Genomic DNA, 16705 nt, shown 5'->3' on the forward strand with positions numbered 1-16705 from the left:
TGTGATTGTACAGCGGTTGTTGGGGTCTTCGATGAAGGAATTCTATTAATTTTTCTGTTTCTGTTTCTGCTGTCTTTCCTCTATATTCTTAAGAGGTTTTTCTTCCTTTCCTTTCATGTTTTATGACTCTACGAAAGCTTAGTGGTGTTGTAATATTCTGGTGTGGTGAAGCCTTCAAGTTGATTACTTTAATAAAATATTACCTAGTGTCTAGGCTTTCAACTTTAACTTGTTGTTTTCCCATGGAGAGAGAGAGAAAGAGAGAGAGAGAACTGGATGGGAATGGATTTTTACTATGTTCTGCTGCGTACATACTTAAGTGTGGTCTTAAATAATCTCGTCAGTTATATACATGTTTCATCAGTGAGGTGTCTAAATGACTATGATATACCTCCACCTCCTGGTCAACCTTTTTCTTCAAGACAGCAGTCACTCGCCTGTGGCTCAGTGTTGCATTCCTAACCGGTCTGTCATAAAGTACTGAGAGCTGTCATCTTGACGAGCAACTCTCAAGAACTAATATGATCTCAACTGGAAGTTCTGTCTCTATCATCTTGACCAGTGCGATTTCCCTTCCGGTCGAGGAATGAATTTTATTCATTAGCTTTGTTTAGTATGATTTTGTTTTTCTTTCTTGTTAGCTTCATTAAAGGTTTTATTAAAATCCTTACTCTTCATATTACTTTTTTTTTTATTTCTTGGTTATTAGTTGTTCCATTTTTTCCACTTGAAAAACTCCCAAGCCCTCTTGTTCTTGACATCTGTATTTATGATGCATATAATACTGTAGTACTGTCATGGTTCGAATTTGTCCCCATTGTTACGTAGTAGTAATGAAGAGACTCGGGAATTTCTGCTGAGACATGATGGAATTTTTATTCCATAAAGAAACTCATTTTTAGGACTTGTAACCTACGTAGAAAAATTCTATCAACCCTTCATACATTATTTAAACTGATAAAATACAAGCTAACGAGAGATATGATCACATGCTGAAAATACAGAGAGAACTTCATTCTTATAATGAAACCATCTTAGCCTTAACTATTCACCCTATCGATGTTTTGTGTTGTCAGGGTAACTAAGAGCGTAAAGTCTGTTCAGTGAAAAACCTAAATCCGATATTTATGAAAGTTCGAGGTGAACTGGCCTCACAGACGAAGCCCTAATGTATAAGTCTTGATTGACATTTAGATGCTGGGTGAGCGGAAAGCTCAGTCTCTGAGCATTCACTCTTTTCACTCTTTTCCTCGTAATGATTTGCGAAGCTCTGAGACCATTTCTAGATTAGATTCGCTGTTCTTAACATTTTGATAATGAATATAGATCTCATAGTTATCTGACGGAAATTTAATGAAAATAGTTTGACAGGGAATTTTAACATTAATTCTTTCTTGATGGGAGACGTCAACCTCGTCCTCCTTCCATTTCTGCTCTCCCTCTTTCCTCCCCCGAGTTAAGTTATTTATGAAGGAACCAGAAGATGCCACCAGATGAGATGAGATGAGAGGAAAAAGATAGTCTTACCAAGATTGGAGGAGGACTCTCCTTTAACCAGACTGCGAGATGATAGTCCTTAAATAATTGGGAGACGATTGTCCTTTACAGACAGGGAGCGGATGGTCATTTAAAGACTGGGAGAGGATAGTCCTTTAACTAAAGGGAGAAGAAAGTTCTTTAAAGACTGAGAGAGGATAGTCCATGAAAGACTAGGAGAGGATAGTCTTTGATAGACAGGGAGAGGATAGTTCTTTATAAACTGGGAGATGATAGTCCTTTATAGACTTGGAGAGGATAGTCCTTTATAGATTTGAAGAGGACAGTACTTTATAGACAAGGAGATGATTGTTCTTTATAGACAGGGAGAGGATAGTCCTTTATAGACTGGGAGATGATAGTCTTTTATAGACTTTATAGACTTGGAGAGGATAGTCCTTTATAGACAAGGAGAGGATTGCCCTTTATAGACAGGAAGATGATAGTCCTTTATATACTGGGAGAGGATAATTCTTGAATACTGGGAAAGAATAATGTTATGTGATCATTATATGTTTGACGTTTTTCCCTCACATATCCTGAAGTTAATCTCTAGAACAAGTCATGGAAGTAATACTGAGCTTCGACGTCGAGACAGAAAGAAATTAGAAAAGCTTACTCAAGAGGACTGTTATGTAAGTGTTACTCTGCGCTAAACATCTGTCAACATACACACGCGCAAGATAGTATTTTCGTCGTTGCTGTCATAAGAGAGAATCAAAGCACTGCATCACGAGAAAGAAATGAAACCTGCGTTGATTGCCAAATCAGGTGAATTCTGATCGTTTTTTAAGTGAGCTGTGTAATATTTACCATACCTAATGTGTTCAAAAATCTTGTTATCCAGCTTTACTTTCCCATGTTAATTAAGACTTATTTTCTAATGTAAAGTTAATTATTAGAAATCTCTTTTTAATTAAACCAATTAAATTAATTAGAAATATTTCCACTGAGCGTCGCCGAATTTATCGTAGGAAATGTGATTAAACATGGATACACTTGAATATTTTGCTCTTGACGAGCAGGATATACGCGCCGTGAGGTATATGTCTCTCAGTGTATGTATAATTAGTTTTCTTTGTTTCCTATTGTAGGAATTAAAATATTCTTGTATAACGTTTATACATTTATCCTCTTCAAAGTCTATCGACTACATTCGGTCCTTAATGGCCTTAGTGCAGTCGATAGTCTTTGAACCCAATTAACCAGTCAGTTAACCCTGTTATTGACGGGCATGAAATGTATATATATATATATATATATATATATATATATATATATATATATATATATATATATATATATATATATATATATATATATATATATATATATATATATATATATATATATATATATATGTCGTGCCGAATAGGCAGAACTTGCGATCTTGGCTTAAATAGAAAGGCTCATCTTGCCATATAAGACAAGTGAAAATTTGTGTATACAATAATGTCGCCAAAATCATTCTGAACCTAACGAAAAAAATATATTTCACTGAGTTTGTTTAGTAATAAATTATTGTAAACAAATTTAAAATATATTTAGCTGGGTTAGGCTAAAATAAATTACTCTTGTTATAATAAGGTTAGGTAAGTTTTCTAAGATTCTTTTGGTGCAAAATTATAAATTTTTACATTAACATTAATGAAAAAAATATATCTTTAAAAGTATAAAAGAAAATTTTCGAAAGTACTTAATTTTAAATGAGTTCTTGCTAATTGACCAGTTTTACATATTCGACACCACACACACACACACACACACACACACACACACACACACACACACACACACACACACACACACACACACACACACACACACACACATATATATATATATATATATAAATATATATATATATATATATATATATATATATATATATATATATATATATATATATATATATATATATATATACATATACATATCTTTCTTTCTTTCTTACAACACACCGGCCGTATCCCACCAAGGCAAGGTGGCCCAAAAGGAAAAACGAAAGTTTCTCCTTTTACATTTAGTAATATATACAGGAGAAGTGGTTACTAGCCCCTTGCTCCCGGCATTTTAGTTGCCTCTTACAACACGCATGGCTTACGGAGGAAGAATTCTGTTCCACTTCCCCATGGAGGTAAGAGGAAATAAACAAGAACAAGAACTAGTAAGAAAAATGGAAGAAAACCCAGAGGGGTGTGTATATACATATATGCTTGTACATGTATGTGTAGTGTGACCTAAGTGTAAGTAGAAGTAGCAAGACGTACCTGAAACCTTGCATGTTTATGAGACAGAAAAATGGACAGCAGCAATCCTACCATCATGTAAAACAATTACAGGTTTCCGTTTTACACTCACTTGGCAGGAGGGTAGTACCTCCCTGGGTGAGTGCTGTCTACCAACCTACTACCTATATATATATATATATGTATATATGTATATATATATATGTATATATATATATATATATATATATATATATATATATATATATATATATATATATATATATATATATATATATATGTATATATATATATATATATATATATATATATATATATATATATATATATATATATATATATATATATATATATTGTGAGGTTTGATTGTGAGTGTATATACACGGAGTATTTTAATTTTTATTTTAGGGATTAAGATATTTCTAAATGATGGGAACAGGTGTATATGCGCCATTAAGACTGTTGATACACCTGTCTCAGTATTGTCAACAGGTATTGACTCAGGATATGTACACTGAGAGATGAATGTGTTTATTTGCTCAGAAGCTGTGATTTCGTGTACAGGACAAGGATGAATAACATCTTGTAGGAGTGAGGAAGAGCCAGTTGTGAGTATGGGGAAAGTTCGTGAGGCAGTAGGTAAAATGAAAGGGGGTAAGGCAGCCGGGATTGATGGGATAAAGAGAGAAATGTTAAAAGCAGGTGGGGATATAGTTTTGGAGTGGTTGGTGCAATTATTTAATAAATGTATGGAAGAGGGTAAGGTACCTAGGGATTGGTAGAGAGCATGCATAGTTCCTTTGCATAAAGGCAAAGGGGACAAAAGAGAGTGCAAAAATTATAGGGGGATAAGTCTGTTGAGTATACCTGGTAAAGTGTATGGTAGAGTTATTATTGAAAGAATTAAGAGTAAGACGGAGAATAGGATAGCAGATGAACAAGGAGGCTTTAGGAAAGGTAGGGGGTGTGTGAACCAGGTGTTTACAGTAAAGCATATAAGTGAACAGTATCTAGATAAGGCTAAAGAGGTTTTTGTGGCATTTATGGATTTGGAAAAGGCGTATGACAGGGTGGATAGGGGGGCAATGTGGCAGATGTTGTAGGTGTATGGTGTAGGAGGTAGGTTACTGAAAGCAGTGAAGAGTTTTTACGAGGATAGTGAGGCTCAAGTTAGAGTACGTAGGAAAAAGGGAGATTATTTCCCAGTAAAAGTAGGCCTTAGACAAGGATGTGTGATGTCACCGTGGTTGTTTAATATATTTATAGATGGGATTGTAAGAGAAGTAAATGCGAGGGTCTTGGCAAAAGGCGTGGAGTTAAAAGATAAAGAATCACACATAAAGTGGGAGTTGTCACAGTTGCTCTTTGCTGATGACACTGTGTTCTTGGGAGATTCTGAAGAGAAGTTGCAGAGGTTGGTGGATGAATTTGGTAGGGTATGTAAAAGAAGAAAATTGAAAGTGAATACAGGAAAGAGTAAGGTTATGAGGATAACAAAAAGATTAGGTGATGAAAGATTGGATATCAGATTGGAGGGAGAGAGTATGGTGGAGGTGAATATATTCAGATATTTGGGAGTGGACGTGTCAGCGGATGGGTCTATGAAAGATGAGGTGAATCATAGAATTGATGAAGGAAAAGGATGAACGGTGCACTTAGGAGTCTGTCAAGACAAAGAACTTTGTCCTTGGAGGCAAAGAGGGGAATGTATGAGAGTATAGTTTTACCAACGCTCTTATATGGGTGTGAAACATGGGTGATGAATGTTGCAGTGAGGAGAAGGCTGGAGGCAGTGGAGATGTCATGTCTGAGGGCAATGTGTGGTGTGAATATAATGCAGAGAATTCGTAGTTTGGAAGTTAGGAGGAAGTGCGGGATTACCAAAACTGTTGTCCAGAGGCCTGAGGAAGGGGTGTTGAGGTGGTTTGGACATGTAGAGAGAATGGAGCGAAATAGAATGACTTCAAGAGTGTATCAGTCTGTAGTGGAAGGAAGGCGGGGTAAGGGTCGGCCTAGGAAAGGTTGGAGGGAAGGGGTAAAGGAGGTTTTGTGTGCGAGGGGCTTGGACTTCCAGCAGGCATGCGTGAGCGTGTTTGATAGAAGTGAATGGAGACAAATGGTTTTTAATACTTGACATGCTGTTGGAGTGTGAGCAAAGTAACATTTATGAAGGGGTTCAGGGAAACCGGCAGGCCGGACTTGAGTCCTGGAGATGGGAAGTACAGTGCCTGCACTCTGAAGGAGGGGTGTTAATGTTGCAGTTTAAAAACTGTAGTGTAAAGCACCCTTCTGGCAAGACAGTGATGGAGTGAATGATGGTGAAAGTTTTCCTTTTTTTCGGGCCACCCTGCCTTCGTGGGACTCGGCCAGTGTGTTAATAAAAAACAAAATAATTTAAATTATTCTTGACCGGTGGCGGTGAGATTATAAGCAGCTTTGATGACTCCTCATGTGGTCAATAGTCATTAATTTTCATTTAACAATAAAATGTGAACTTAAATAAATATATTTATATTTTGTATTACTTAATAAAACATTTTTATACCCTCATTACTTTAACTTTTCTCATGTTAATATTTTAAATACAGCATTTATCTATACAAGACATTCAGTATTGAGTAATACTGCAGTATGCCTATTGGTTCATGCTAGGCAGGTGTGACTCACACCCAGACACATCCACTTGTATACCCGTTTAATCTATATTTAAAGCCACGAAATATTTCGCCTTCATAACTTTACCTGGGAGTTTGTGAACTCGTCTAAAACTCTACTGCCCAGTCAATACTTCCCTATATCATTTCTAAATCTAAATTTGTCTAACGTGAATCCACTGCTGCAGGTCCTGTACAGGTTAGATATTTATATCTACATTATTCCTGTTTTCTTTTGATACATTTCAATCATATGTCCTCTGTTGCTAAGTATTTCCGGAATGCAGGTACATCGCCCTTAACGTATCTTCGCAGGAAAGGTTTCTGATATATGGGATCGACTTCCTAATCCTTCTCTGCATATCTTCCAGTGCATTTATGTACATACAGTAATACACAGACCAGAGCTGAGCAGCATTATCTAAATGAGGCCTAATCAAGGACATAGAATGAAGTTCAATGAACCCTTAGGAATTTTATTATTTATTCTACTTAATATGAAACCAACACTTCTTTCAAATTTCATCCGACTATGACCTACATTATTTAGATTATAAATACTATAATCATTTTCTTTTTCTAAACTTAGAATCTTACATGGAACTGCATCTGCCACTTTTCCAACCACATCAGCCTATCCAGGTAAACTTACTGCTTTCTAATGCTCTCATCAAAAGTTATCTGATTGTCCATTTAAGTGTCATCAGCAACCCTCGGCTGTCATTCATGTGGCCTGTGAGCATGAGGGTTCTGCCGCACACCACATGTAACTGGTCCCCATTCCGTTTTTTTTTTTCTCATTAACGTAAATTGTTGCTTATCTGTAAGCCTCGACCCAGGAGATGTTTCCTCCTATACCATGTGCTGCTGTTTCATTACCCTCCTGTGTGGAACTCCGTCAAAAATCTTTGCTAAAGTCCATATACATAATAACGTAAACTTTGTCGTGGTCTACTGCTGCGAATATCTATGTGAAGAAAGGTTGTTAAATTCGTAAGACAAGAACGTCTCTTTGTAAAATCGTGCTGAGATTCATTGATTAAATTATGTGTCACGGTGACTTCTACTTGCATCCACGGTGATCCATAATTTGAGCTAAGAACTTATCTCTCACTTTATAAATTGGCATCTTTGAAATTTTTCAGCAAACTGGTACGATACCTGAATTTAGCGACGATCTATTGACTAGACTAGCTAGTAGCTTGCTAGCTCATCTTTACATTAAAAACCAAAAGGCACAACATCGTGACTGGAAAAGTACACAGATAACCCGCATTGAAAATTGGGTTGGTCAAATGTTGTTAGTGGGATGAATTGTAAAGGACCTGCCTAGTATGGGCCAACAGGCCTGCTGCAGTGTTCCTCCTTTCTTATGTTCTTATGTTCTTATGTTCTTAAGAGAATGAAACTCAGGCCGACGTTTCGGTCCTACTTGTGCCGTTAGCTAGTCACACGCTAATTTGTGAGTAGTTAACGGCCTAATGTGAGTAGTTAACGGCCTAATGTGAGTAGTTAACGGCTTAATGTTAACTATTCACACACTAGTGTGTGACTAGTTTATGGACCAAGTAGGACCAAAACGTAGTCGTAAATTTCTTTCTCCTATGTACGAGTTAATTGTGTCTCACCTTTACATTCCATTAAAACCAGCACGTCATGACCTGCTGACTTGTTGGAGTTCAATTCGACCAGTTGTCCAAGAACCATCTCGCTAGTGACTTTGATCTTGCATAATTTATTCTCGTCCTGATCTGTTCAAATACTGATTTCTGGGATTTCATCTGTATTCTCTTGTGTAAACAGAAAGAATATATGTTACATATGTTATACTAGCAGTGAGCTCACCACAGTTACATGTGAGTATATCTCTTCCCTGAAAGAAACCCGTTCCTCACAAACTAAATTTGATATTACTTTCTGACTTTTTTATTCCTTTTTTTTTACTTGTCTCTTAAGTTGAATAAATTGGTCAATAAAGTGACCCCTTTCCTCCTCTGATTCGACTGTAAATATCTTTCTAATCTGTCAGGGTTATTTAGATTTGATCTAATTTCCCAGTTTAAAAAAAAGAGGATTGAGAAGATTGTGCAGTTCTTAAGAAAAGGCCACACAGATAGAAAGCCACCACCACCATCTGCCCAGTTTCCCACAAAATAATCCCAAGTCAGGTTTCCCAGATTTATCATACTCAGGTAATTCCTTAGGCCAATATAGTCTGCAGCCTAAAAATTGCTAACCCTGACTTTATCATTATTAAATTCTATGAGAAATTGAAACGGTGTGATCTGTGTTCGCTTTCTGAAAGCTCTTTATTAGCCACAAGATAATTTACCAGAGATTCTTTGTTTGCCAGAACAAAGTTCAGCAGAATATTTCATCTAGTTACTTCTGACACAAACTGCTTTAGAAAGCACTCCTGCCAGAATGCTTCAGTCACTTTGGCTAAAGTTAAAATCTCATTAAAAAATATTTTTCTTATCAAGATTCTCTAGCAGTTTCGTCCCAAAGAAATTTACTATTGTCACTGCCTAGGTTTGGGAATTTGTAGATCACACCTAAGATTAGCTTTTATGCACTATGACAAACTGCAGATAAACAGATTCTGTGTCAGTCCCTTCCACCTTCAAATCGTTTCTGATGTAAACTTACATCAGATTTCGGAAAATCTGTATCGCTATATGTAGTCTTCAGCAGGCATGAGACTCTCTGACCGCGGGTTCAATCCCGGCCGGGGTATGGTTTGTTTGCAATCGTGTCATTACGATTTCGTGAGTCATGTTCCTATTTTTTTCAGAATGAACTAGCTTTCGGCTATTACAGTATCTGTTCCCAATACATGAAAATTGTGCTAGTTCATCTACTTTATTTCTTGCGCTCCGGCTATGTGTATATCCTCCTTCCTCAGTGTTTGCACTCCAGTTCTCTTGTTATTATTAGCAACTATTTTATGAACTATCAAGTTTTGTGAACGTTTTCCTAACATATCTCGGCAATTCTTCCTCCTTCAGTCCCTACCATTACAACCCCCATGTTTCTCACACATACCAGTACCTCTGTCATCTATCTATTTAAAGACTTAAACAATTTAGCAATGGTTCTTTCGATGGAACTGGCTATTATGTAATAAATCTGTTTCATTGTGTCATTCTTTTGAGTACAACATCAATCCGATTGTTTCTCCCCAGATTCTCAACTGATATCATGTTAAATATCAAATCAATCCAGTAGTATGTTAAAGATATCCATCTCTACTCTATTGCTCTTCTTGTTGCTGCTTTGTCTTGAGAACCGTTGAAGAAGACTTACACATTTCTTATCTTAATTAGTTTTCCCCTTTATAATTTTATTATAAACCTCTCGCTTGTATAAACTTTTATAATCTATCTCGTGTTCTATATCGATCTTTTTAAAATTGAAGTTTCTACCTGTATATTTTCCTATAGGAAAGGCGGGGGTAGCTATTGAGTTTTCGCACTTGAAGTCACTGGTTATAGACTCATCATACCGGATGAAAAAGAGTCCATTGACAACTATTGAAACTACTGCTTGGTGTGCTGTTGGTTGAAGTAATCGGAAAACTGATAAGTCAGATCTTACATTCTACAGCTTTTCCCGAAGATTTAAGACAGCTAGGAGGCAATGAAAATATTCCCTTCCAGGTGCGTCGATGCTTGTGAAGTATTTATAGAGCTACAAAGGGAGTAGGGTCAAGGACTGTCTCCCATTCCGCAACATTTCTTTGCATTAGGCTACCTACTAGGAGTGAGGAGATATGAAAACAAGCACTGAAAAAAAGAACAAATAGCGTTATAAAAGTAAGCCATTTGTTAAATGCGACGTTTTACCTACGAGACTTTCAATCAAATACTTGATTAAGATTCTTGTATGTGAAACGTCGTATTCAACACAAGATCTGCTTTTCTTCACCAGCCCCACTCGCTTCACTGTCACTGAGCCCCAAGTACTGGTGTGTCTCAAAACTTGTGGGCCTTCACATCCTTTCCAGTGTTGGGAGAAATACTGGGAGAAATACTTTCATTTCTAAATCAGAAAGTATGTATGTAAATCAAGAGACTAGCAGGTGAGACATATCCATATTACATGCTCCAAAGAACTTACATATTAATATATAGAAACATACATTTATACATAAGTGAACAGAAGAACATGCATATGAGGTTCAGTGCAGTTGCAGCAGTTTGTTTTCCGCACATTTTCCAGAGTACACATGGATACAAGGGTTTCTAACAGTGTGAAGTAACACAGGAGGCTCGGTGACAAACAGGTGACGGATACGCTGGATCGTGTACGTGAGGAGGGTACATTGTTCTGCCATTATGTTGAATGTGATGATGTCAGTAAGGACTTTATGGAAATGTCTTATGTTGGCGTGGTATTGACTAGTTAAACTGTAGCACTACTACTTTGGTGACTTGAGTTAAAGTAATCAAAGAGGTTCAGGCTTTGGTAGGTATTATAATGGTGATGAACACTACCATAAAGCATTTAAAGTTTTATGTACAAAGATGGGTTCAGGTAACACCTAAAACGTAAATACTGTAAAATAATGTTTTGGATAATGTGAGAAATCATTCACATGAAGCGAGTTTCAACGAGTAAATCCTGTAATGGTGATTTTCTTATGATACCTAAAGTGGCCTCAGCTCTCAAGTCAGTTATAACATCTCTTTCATGACATTCTAGTACCATTTCTTAATCTGGTGAAAGTTGCCTTATTGAGGTAAGACACATGATAGAATTCATTCTGTTTATTGAATTCGTCCTTCGATTCAGCTAACAGTTCTTCGGTCCCTTTCTTCTCGTTGTGAGTGCAGAATTTGTACTGAACAGTTTTACTGAATCTGGTCTGCGCTTGTCTGTAAGTAAAAGATAACTTATGTGATCGACATCGTCCAGTGATAAAACAGCATCTGATACCTGTGGTAGTGAGGGATTGTCGTTGGAGGTGCTGTACTAGGCGAATACTTCTGAGATTTGTATTCAAGAGGTTGCGGTTGGTAGTGCTGGAACATTCTTTCGAAGCTCAAGAGAGTGAGAAGCATTAATATCCAGGAATGGATAAGATTAGATTTTTAGATTTTGCCACCGAAGTGGCTAGTTTATTGTGTACCCCGTATACGTCCTGTGGATGGTAGCGCAACAGCACACGCATACACGAAAGACCTAGGAACAAGTCCCCAAATAGGTTAACAGGAGTACATTTGGATTTATATCTGCAGTTCACTTACCTGTTACAAGCAAATTTAGGAAATTTGCTTTCTATATCTGGTATCTTATTTTCATTTATAAGATATCTTGATATGTCACATCCGTTATTATATTATCTCTATATTCCCTCAATATGTGGACAATTAAGCACATAGCGTTCAAGACAGTGACCATAGGCTTGCCCACATAATTTGTATTTGGCTTGATCATCATCTGTATGTTTCCCAAACTGCCAGAAGTACTTGTAACCAAACCTAAGCCTGGCCACTACAACATCAGTCAGTCTTTTCACTTTGCAAGTTGCTCCATAAACATACTTATCACCGTTCATGTTATCATAGTGGGTTATAGATCTACTCAGGCTTCTAATTGCGTTCCTATAACATTCATTTTCATTATTTACTTCTCTCCTAATATTATTCATAATACTACTAGGCACAGTTTTACCAAAGTTATGACTTAAGAAATCGTAATGACACGATTGCAAATAAACCATACCCCCGGCCGGGATTGAACCCGCGGTCATAGAGTCTCAAAACTCCAGCCCGTCGCGCTAGCCACTAGACCAGCTAGCCACAATAAGATTCATCCAACTAGGTATATTTCTACACCATAGGAAAGTTAGCACAGGCACCTCTGTGACCACAAATGCAAGTTTTTACAGACGAATCTCCAGCTAGCGTGGCCGTGACGAACTCTAGCTCAAGTCCCTTCACTGCCGTAAACATGACTTAAGAAATCGTAATGACACGATTGCAAATAAACCATATGACCGCGGGTTCAATCCCGGCCGGGGGTATGGTTTACCAAAGTTATATTCTACATTCTCCTTCAGAGAACTCTTCTTGGTTAGCACATCAACTTTATCATGAAGGAGTAATCCAATGTGTAATGCGATCCATAACAATTGTACATTAATTTCTTTTTCCTGGATTTTTGAGTATCTATGCCTGGTTTCTCCAATGAGCATGCTGTTAGAGTCATTATATGAGTCAAGAGCCTACAGTGATGGCATAGAATCAGTAATTATGATAGAGTCAAGCTCAGTGTCATAAGTTAGCTTTAGCGCCATTAGGATGGCAAACAATTCAGTGTGTATTATAGACTCCAAGTTGTTAATTCTTATTCCTAAATCAACAAATTTATTATCGTTCTTAACTAGGGAGGTGGTAACAAGAGCAGGTGCAACCCTGCCAGAAAACTCCTGCTTAGATCCATCAGTGTATCAAACTTGTAATAACTTATTACTGCAAGCTAGGCTAGAAAATTCTTCTTGGGCAGTTGCTTTAACAAGTGATTTAAGGAAGGGATTACTAGCAATGAGCTTCTTGGTAGGGGCTTGCAGGTATGTGATGAGAGAGCGTAAGCAAGGAAACCAAACCATACCCCGTCCGGGATTGAACCCACGCGACGGGCTGGAGTTTTGAGACTCTCTGACCGCGGGTTCAATCCCGGCCGGGGTATGGTTTATTTGCAATCGTGTCATTACGATTTCGTGAGTCAAGCAAGGAAATATTTATGAAGGGATTCAAGGAAACTGGCTGGCCGGACTTGAGTCATGGAGATGGGAAGTACAGTGTCTGCACTCTGAAGGAGGGTGTTAATGTTGCAGTTTTATAACTGTAGTGTAAGCATCCCTCTGGCAAGACAGTGATGGAGTGAATGATGATGAAAGTTTTTCTTTTTCGGGCCACCCTGCCTTTGTGAGAAACGGCCGATGTGTTAATAAAATAATATATATATATATATATATATATATATATATATATATATATATATATATATATATATATATATATATATATATATATATATATATATATATATAAAATGAGGTTAGGTAAGTTTTCTAAGATTCTTTTGGTGCAAAATTATAATTTTTTACATTAACATTAATGAAAAAATATATATCTTTAAACGTATAAGAGAAAATTTGCAAAAGGACTTAATTTTAAATGAATTCTTGCTAATTGGCCAGTTTTACCTATTAGGCACGACATATATATATATATATATATATATATATATATATATATATATATATATATATATATATATATATATATATATATAAATATATATATTTATGTATATATATATATATATATATATATATATATATATATATATATATATATATATATATGTATATATATATATATATATTTAACAAGTCGGCCGTCTCCTACCGAGGCAGGGTGGTCCAAAAAGAAAATACTTTCATCATCATTCAACACTTTCACCACACTCAAACATAATCACTGTTTTTGCAGAGGTGCTCAGAATACAACAGTTTAGAAGCATATACATATAAAGATACAGAACATATCCCTCCATACCGCTAATATCCCGAACCCCCTCCTTTAGAGTGCAGGCATTGTACTTCCCATTTCCAGGACTCAAGTCCGGCTATACAAAAATAACCGGTTTCCCTGAATCCCTTCACTAAATATTACCCTGCTCACACTCCAACAGATAGTTAGGTCCCAAATACCTTTCGTCTCCATTCACTCTTATCGAACACGCTCACGCACGCCTGCTGGAAGTCCAAGCCCCTCGCCCACAAAAACTCCCTTACCCCTTCCTTCCAACCGTTTCGAGGACGACCCCTACCCCGCCTTCCTTCCCCTACAGATTTATACGCTCTCTATGTCATTATATTTTGATCCATTCTCTCTAAATGACCAAACCACCTCAACCCCTCTTCAGCCCTCTGACTAATACCTTCTCCTATTTTCCACACTCCGAATTTTCTGTATAATATTTACACCACACATTGCCCTTAGACAGGACATCTCCACTGCCTCCAACCGCCTCCTCGCTGCATCATTCACAACTCAAGCTTCACACCCATATATGAGTGTTGGTACTACTATTCTTTCATACATTCCCTTCTTTGCCTCCATAGATAACGTTTTTTGTCTCCACATATACCTCAACGCACCACTCACCTTTTTTCCCTCATCAATTCTATGATTAACCTCATCCTTCATAAATCCATCCGCCGACACGTCAACTCCCAAGTATCTGAAAACATTCACTTCTTCCATACTCCTCCTCCCCAACTTAATATCCAATTTTTCTTTATCTAAATCATTTGATACCCTCATCACCTTAGTCTTTTCTATGTTCACTTTCAACTTTCTACCTTTACACACACTCCCAAACTCATCCACTAACCTTTGCAATTTTTCTTTAGAATATCCCATAAGCACAGTATCATCAGCAGAAAGCAACTGTGTCAATTCCCATTTTGAATTTAATTCCCCATAATTTAATGTAATATATATATATATATATATATATATATATATATATATATATATATATATATATATATATATATATATATATATATATATATATATATATATATATATGTATATATGTATATATATATATATATATATATATATATATATATATATATATATATATATATATATATATATATATATGTCGTGCCTAATAGGTAAAACTGGCCAATTAGCAAGAATTCATTTAAAATTAAGGCCTTTCGCAAATTTTCTCTTATACTTTTAAAGATATATATTTTTTCATTAATGTTAATGTAAAAATTTATAATTTTGCACCAAAAGAATCTTAGAAAACTTACCTAACCTCATTATAACAAGCGTAATTTATTTTAACCTAATCCAACTAAATATATTATAGATACCTTTACAATAATTTAATACAAAACAAACACCGTGAAATATACATTTTTAGTTAGGTTCACGACGATTTTTGCGAAATTTTTGCATACATAAATTTTCGCTTGCCTTATATGGCAAGATGAGCGTTGCTATTTAAGCCAAGATCGCAAATTTTATATATTCGGCATGACATATACATATATGTGTAAGCAATCGCAGACAGGCGATCTTATCTATGCAAGACAAGCCACGGGGGTTGGAAATCTATAGCTCAAGTACTTTCACACTTCTTAGTGCGTCATCAGGAGCTATGCAATGTTGCAAGGCAGCAACTGAAGGGGTGAGGTGATGTTGTCTCACAGTAGTGCAGTGCGGGTTTATCACCTGCCGCAGTCTCTCTCAGAATGTGAGGCAATGGTTAGTCCCAACCCCGCACCACCAGCATCCCCCTCACCACATACGGGGTAGGAGGGTTTTTGAGATGTCAAGTATTGTGAAATTAGAAGATATAATAGCCAGCCCCAAGCTTTTCTAGCCGCTAAGAACAGGTCATGTGACTTGAGAAAATACGTTTCTCAGTGAATACTATATATATGGATAACTATTATTCTGTGTAGCCTTTTTAATTAATAAAAGAAAGGAAATAAATGTGCTCTTTGTCCATTTAAATATCCTGGTGTAGGATACTCGAATGTTCCGAGCGGTACTCAGAAGTATCTCTTTATGTTTTCCTAAACATTGTTTACCATTCTTCTCAATATTGATTAATATGCCTACTTGGGAATCTTCTATACCATTCCGATAATATTTCTACGATCCAAATTTCTAGTTTTGGTATCCTTTAACAATACTGCCTATGTTATCACTTAATCTTGTGTACCTGTCTATTTATGATTCAATAACAGCTAAACGCATTATACGACCATTTACAATTGACGTAGCATGAAGCTTTGGTACGTAGACACAGGTCGAGCGTCACCAATCCTTCATGAAATCACCTGGCATAATGAGCAATCCTGTGATTTTGTATAGCATTATTGTTATTGGTTGTATACAATAGTGTCTGCCAAATAGCTATCGAGCTTATATAACCCATAATATGAGTTATATAGGGTATTCCTGTCGTGTTTTAAGAGAGAAGATTCAGTTATGTTTCTTACTATGACAGAAAAGTTTGTTACAATAATCTGGGCAGCATCCTACATCAGTGGGTGATTACAGGAACTAACGTGGTTAAAGATAACATTCGACTCCTGCCCTGTCCTGACTGAGTGTTTATGATGGGCAGTTCTGGTTTCCAGAAGTTTACCTGTTTGACCAATATTTAAGAGAGGATACTGAGTACATGGGACCTTGTTAAACCCTCACAACTTTGTTTTAG

Source organism: Cherax quadricarinatus, chromosome 3 (genome assembly GCF_038502225.1).
Source record: "Cherax quadricarinatus isolate ZL_2023a chromosome 3, ASM3850222v1, whole genome shotgun sequence".
NCBI lineage: Eukaryota > Metazoa > Arthropoda > Malacostraca > Decapoda > Parastacidae > Cherax > Cherax quadricarinatus.